The sequence below is a fragment of the Hypomesus nipponensis genome, chromosome 17, assembly GCF_054491055.1.
Source record: "Hypomesus nipponensis isolate SF chromosome 17, ASM5449105v1, whole genome shotgun sequence".
In the NCBI taxonomy this organism is placed as follows: Eukaryota; Metazoa; Chordata; class Actinopteri; order Osmeriformes; family Osmeridae; genus Hypomesus; species Hypomesus nipponensis.
The window spans coordinates 8,808,001-8,814,417 of record NC_140377.1 but is presented as its reverse complement, the minus strand read 5'-3'; positions in this window follow the sequence as shown (position 1 = coordinate 8,814,417).

The window sequence follows — 6,417 nt, the reverse complement described above, 5'->3', positions numbered from 1 at the left end:
TTCAAAGATAAGCTTGACATATTTGTTCTCTCTCAAAATGCCAATGAAAGAGCAGGATTTGTTTTTCTTCAACCTCTCCCAGTTAGGAGACATATGTCAATTTACAGTAAATCTACCACTCCCTTCTTCCTGCCTTCTTTCCCTACCCCCATGGCCTCCATCCGGATACCCTAGACATACAGGACTACTGCTGCTGTTGCTGCAGCCCCACCCCCACCCCTGCTCCCTCCATCTCTCCCTCCCTCCTTTTCTCCCTCTCTCCCTCTGCCCCGTGGTCCTCCGATTCAGCACCCTGGAGAGCTGCTGCAGGTACTCAGCCCTGCCAGACAGCGTCCGCAAGATGGCTGATGGATGGCATGTATATGGGGGTTATGAAAAATGGAGAGGGGGAGACTGAGGAGAAATTAACCTTGTGTGACAGAGGCTGGGCAGGGCTGTAGCTGCGCAAGGACAGACATCTTGGGGATATATGTTTATGCATGGAGCTGCTCAGAGAGCAGCCTCAGCTCTCACAGCAGGCAGAAGTCTGGCCCAGAGACCGAGATAATGAAGATAAATGAATCCGACTCCCTCTATCTCCTCTATGTAGGTCCACTGCATGCACAGAGCCAGAACTCATCCTTCTTCACCTTCTGTCTATAGCGAAACACAACGAGTGTGTTGCCAGCCCTTGTTTAAACAGGAGACCTAAAAGGAGGCTTGTGTGCATCAGAGATGCTAAAATGTTCTGTGGAGGTGGATGCATGAATGTGAATGCAAAACAAAAATATTGTGTCTGAGATGTTCCAAGTTCATTACTAAACGAAACAACATTAACGCATTTTCCTGCCGTGCTAATTTTATTGATGAACTAATTGAAATGTACATGGATACTCTATGTGAGCCACCTATAAACCTAATCCCACGATGACATATTGTACATTATTGGATGAAGAGTGACGAGATGACTTAGTGTAAATGAGGAAAGGTCAGTTGTTGCTGGTTGGGTTGTATATACTGAACGCTTGCCGTGACATTGTGTTGTCCTTGCATTGTCGTGAAGCATAAGACTGAGCGTGCTTCAGATAAACAGTACAACTGCCCTATTCCTCTGTCTCCACCTCCACCAGCCTTCCTCTTTTCTCCAGTCCTTTCCTGTCTGTTCGTCGAAGGCTTTTGATTCCTAGACCGGCACTATTGTTCGGCCGCCCCTCCCCCACGGCTGCGAGCGAGTCCCCCCCACCATCCCTGCTGCATTACCAAAGAACAAAAGAGAGAGTGTCAGACACCACCCACTAGATCTCTTTCACATAAAAGCCCCCTCCCCGCTTCCAGATGGGGTTGCTTTTTTTTCAGGATTTCTGTCAGCCCCAAGAGTCCTCCAAAATGGATGACCCCTCCCCCCAAGCCCACTCCTCAGCTGCCCGTCATCCACCTGCTCGCCCGCCACGCGCCCGTGCCCAGAGCACGCCCCCTTTCCACCCCACCACGCCAGGGAGTCCCATTAAAATCATTAACCACTTGCTCACTGTGGCCTGACTCCAGAACATTACCTCAGCAATCATGAATATTTTTTACAACCTTCACTCCAGAGAAAGGAAAAAAAAGACACTCTCAGTTTAAAAAATATATATAAAAGTATGAAAAACCGTACAATGAGTAAACCAAATGGTTGAATTGTTTGGTCAAAAGACTGATAGACAGCCTGTGTAAGTAACACAGCAAACGAGACAAAGAAAAAGCTTGAACACACTATAAAGTAAGCAATGTATCACCAAGGAGAATGATTCTTCTCAAAATCCCGATCCTTCAGCTGTGGTTCACAGCTCATTACCCTAACAATAATCAAACCAATAACAACAAAGTGATCAATAATGTAAATAGTAATCTGCACGGCATCTCTCTATGGCCCTGCTTGAGGAGCAGACAGATGCTCTTTTGCGAGTGTTGCTCCTAAAGCATCAACACGTAGCATCTCCAGGACGTGGTTTGCTTTACCCTCCACCCCAAGACCTTTCTCCTCCAGGGACTGACAGTGAGGTGTAGCTTGAAGCGCATCTGCTGCCGGACAGCTGTGAGCCCTTTAATGGAATTTGTCTTACCGTTGAAAGGGTACGGGGGTTGGGGATAATCACTGAAACTGAAACTACTCAAATCTGTTCAGTTTCTCATGACTGCATGATCCAAGACCTCTCGCTTTCCCACCTCACTACTCAACTCTACTCTGCACTTCCCACACTGCAGATTGAGATACCAAATACTGGGCTTTAACAAAGACAACCAAACATCAAACTCTGGGCTCAAATGAGGATCAATGTAATCACAGTTCTTGGATTGTAGAGAGTGCCACGTTGGTGTAAACGGAGGTGTCCCTGCAGACTTATTTGTATGCAGATAGTATACAGAGCAGGCATAGCAAATACCAATCTGAGCAGCTCTCTCTCTCCTCTCTGCCTTCATTACATGCATGGATGCATGCAATGCTTGTCTCACACTAACCAAGATTTATGGGATTTTTCCATCACACTCCCAAGCAGCATGCCCATAACCCACCCTCATCTTCTCATGAGGAGATGCCATTGTGGGCGTGTAACGTGCACTGTACTCTCAACCTCCTCGGCCTGTCTTCTTCCCCTTTGACCAGCAGGAAATGACTAAACCCCCATCCCTCTCACCTCCACCCCTCAACCACCTCCCCCCCCCCCCCACACACACACACCATCAAGTCCCTGAGGGTTCAAACACCCAAATCAATGGAAAGAAAGAGAGGTGGGTCGTGGTCCTCCCTCTGCATCTGTCAAAGGGAGAGCAGGAGGGCTGGGACTAAGCTGTAAAGGGGGAACAATCTCAGTCCATCTGTCACAAACCGCTTGGATGGGGTGAAATATATCTTCTCAACACAGCTACCTATATATTACAGGTTTATTACTGGTCGCAAAGGCCGCACAAATCCCCAGAAGCATTTCCAGTTTCCGTTTCGTTTACCCCCACGTCTAACTATTCGGCACTCCCCAGCGTCCAGCAAGCTGTCACTTCAATCTCTCGAGTGAAACACCGCTAAATGCAATCTTTTAAAAGTGATAATTTCCTTCCTTTTTTCTGAGTCCGTTTATGAGAGCGGCGGTCGACGAAGCAGTAAACGCTTGTGAATGCACCAAACGTTTTACCTGTCCGCTTGAGAAAAGAGAGGGCGGTTGTAGTCAGAGAGGCCATATGAAAAAATGTGAGACGCAATGTGTTCATAACCATGTAGGGGTCTTTCATATTCAAATGGCGCTGCTGCTCTGTTTCTCAAGGATGGGTGGGGTGGTTTGATTCTCCCTGCCTCCTGAGCCGTCTCCTGCTTGTGACATCCAGCCTTCTGTCTTTTTACTCAAATGACGCCGTGTTAACGGTCACTCGTAGGCACACAGAGGAAATGGTCCTCTCAGACAATGCGGGAGGAACCTTGAACGCTGCTGCACCCTGATTTCCATCCCGAGCAGCATCCCTGTGATTCAATCTCTCATGAGGTCTAGCAGAGGCCTGGGTGTTTACCGGAAAGAACTCAGCACAACTCCATATCCCCTATGGGCCATCATGCATCTCTCTCAGTAGCAGGTAGAGCTGCAATCTCAGTCATTCATATTTAATTCGACCAGAGCTTCCGGCCAGACTAATGTGCTATTGATTTCAAGGCTCTTATTACTGGAGCTGGGTGTGGTGGGTGGTGGTGGTGGGGTCAGTGAGATGCATCAGAAGCAGTGAAAGCAAGGGATTGAAATAAGAGTAGGGAAGAAGGAAGATGCTTTAGAGATGAGCCCTAAAAAAAGAGGAAAAAGCGTTTGCATTTTATAGTGATAGTATGTTCCTTCCCCAAATAGGTATGGTATCTATCTTTCTGTTCTGCTTCTCTTGAGAAAGAAAACATTTTGGGGTTTTTATATCAAAGTTAAAAAAAAAGGTATGAAACAGCAAGGCAAAAAATAGCTTAGCTCACACATTTGTCTTATTACATTTCTTTCGTGTACCGTTCTTTTTTCTTGGTTATTGCGTTTGCATGTCACAAAAAGGCAATGAGAAGAGAGTGGTACAGAAGGGAAGACGGAAGAAAAGAAGAAAAGAAAGGGATTGTCTAAGAGCTTTGTGTATTTAAGGTTTTCTCCCTGGGTACCAACGCAGACAGGTCGGGATGAAAGATTCATAACCACGTCTCTATATTTAACAAGGTTTAGAGTAAAACGTGTTCCTTACCAGGCAGGGTGGTCCCACTAACACTCCTACTCTCTCTCTCTCTCTCTCTCTCTCTCTCTCTCTCTCTCTCTCTCTCTCTCTCTCTCTCTCTCTCTCTCTCTCTCTCTCTCTCTCTCTCTCTCTCTCTCTCTCTCTCTCTCTCCTCTCTCTCTCTCTCTCCCTCTCTCTCTCTCCCTCTCTCCCTCTCTCATACACACACATACACAGTGCACTATAACTTATGCCATATGGACAAGCTAATGGGAGAGTCAATTCAAAATGTATATATGATTGCATTACTCCCATATGTTATGCACATATACCACACTAACACTGAAAGACAAACATTATCACGGAACATACTCATAAACACACACACACACTCAAACTCAAAATCAATAAGTAAAAATGACATGGAAAAAATGAGTCTACTTCAGAGTCTTCCTCCCACAAGCCTGTCTACTCTAATAATAGCCCAGAGACAGCACACTGAGACAGAAAGAACCAGACAGAGAGCGCACAAGAGAAATGCCAAATAATGCATGCAGGGTTGAATCAAGCCAATAGCCATTATCTCCAAATGTCCTTTAAAAGAGGAGTAATTTAATTCTGGATCCATTCCTAAAAGCTGTAAGCCCTCTTTCCTTTTACCATGAGGCCCTGAATTGCCAAGAGCTGAGTCCAATGGAAAGACCACTAAATAAACCAACCCATCCTCCAATGACACACACACACACTCCCTAATCCACTTACAAAACCAAGCATCCAGAGATCACAACACTGCAGTGCAACAACAATGTAATACAAAATGTGAAGGTAGACATTTCTTAATTGATTCCTAAGACAGTAAACATTTTCACATGTACTCATGGTAATGTACGGTAGGGCGATATTTATAATTTTCTAGAAACACCACAGCTATGCAGTTGATTTTTCGTTTGCCTTTCTTGTAATAATCAGTTACTGCTGCAAACTTCAACCTGAGTGTGCTGGTGACTTCAAAATTAATTCGACAATTAAAACCAATTAAGTGTCAAACAAATGAGCAGTCACCCAATCATTTTGGCAATTCTTGTCATAGTAAAATAGTTTGTCTTTTTCTTAAATCAGCAATAAATAATTTGACTATTCTAATAGGTTTAATTTTTCTTTTGCTTGTGTCTCAAGTGGCTTGACATGAATTCTGGGATACATGTTAAAGGCTCCTGATTCAAATTATTTATTGTTAATGGCCATCTCATTTTGATGCATACAAATAACCCAACACGTCAAATAAAACGACTAAATTTTGAAGCAAAAATATTCATATCCCAACTTAAAAGGATTTATTTATAGCCAACGGTGCATTTTGAAATCTGTGAACTCAAATGTTTTACATAAGCAGCTCAAAATGTAGTTATTCAAATAACATTCCTCAAAGACTCAGTAAGTAAAAAATCTAAAATAAAGTCTTAACAAATGTACAGACTGGGTTTCTTTCGAATCTGAACCTGTGCAACAGGGCTCCTAATCACTTCCTCTGCCAGAGTCCCTAAAAAAATAGGAAAATTATCAGCAGAATAACAAAAGGTTTTCAAGCAAGAGCGGTGCTTGATCCTTTCATTCAGAAACAACAGGTGCTTCAGATGCCCTCTTACCCACAGGGTGGATTCAGCTGCCCTTCTGCCAACTACCGCTCTAATGAGGGGCTGCAATTAAGGCCGTTTATTCACACTAAGTGTGAACTGCAAGTGCATGGGGCTGCAGTCAACAGACTTGGCCATCTTTGTGTCACAATAGTCGCTTTTATCCAGCAAATAAAGCAGAACACAATGCACAAGCATCTAATGACAACATTTCCATCTCTCTCTTTCTTACATGCAGATATACACGCACACCAATACACTAGCTATGTCTCTCTCTCACACACACCCTAGCCCTTTCACACCCTCTCTTTCCATTCGACACACCAGACACACTCATGTACACAATCACTCACACACCGAGACACACACACATACACACACTCATACTAATAAGTAAAGGCTGAGTAGAGTCACTGCTTTACAGAAAAGTGGGGGCGGGGTTAAGACCGACTGACAGTGGAGCCCCATCTCTATCCTCTTATTAACGCTTAACGAGTGCTTTCCTCATGCAATATTCATCTCCGCTAATATCATCCAAGCTTGGAGCTGAGCTGGCTACTTATGTAAGGCAATTATGTAAAATATCAGACAGGGCCCAAAT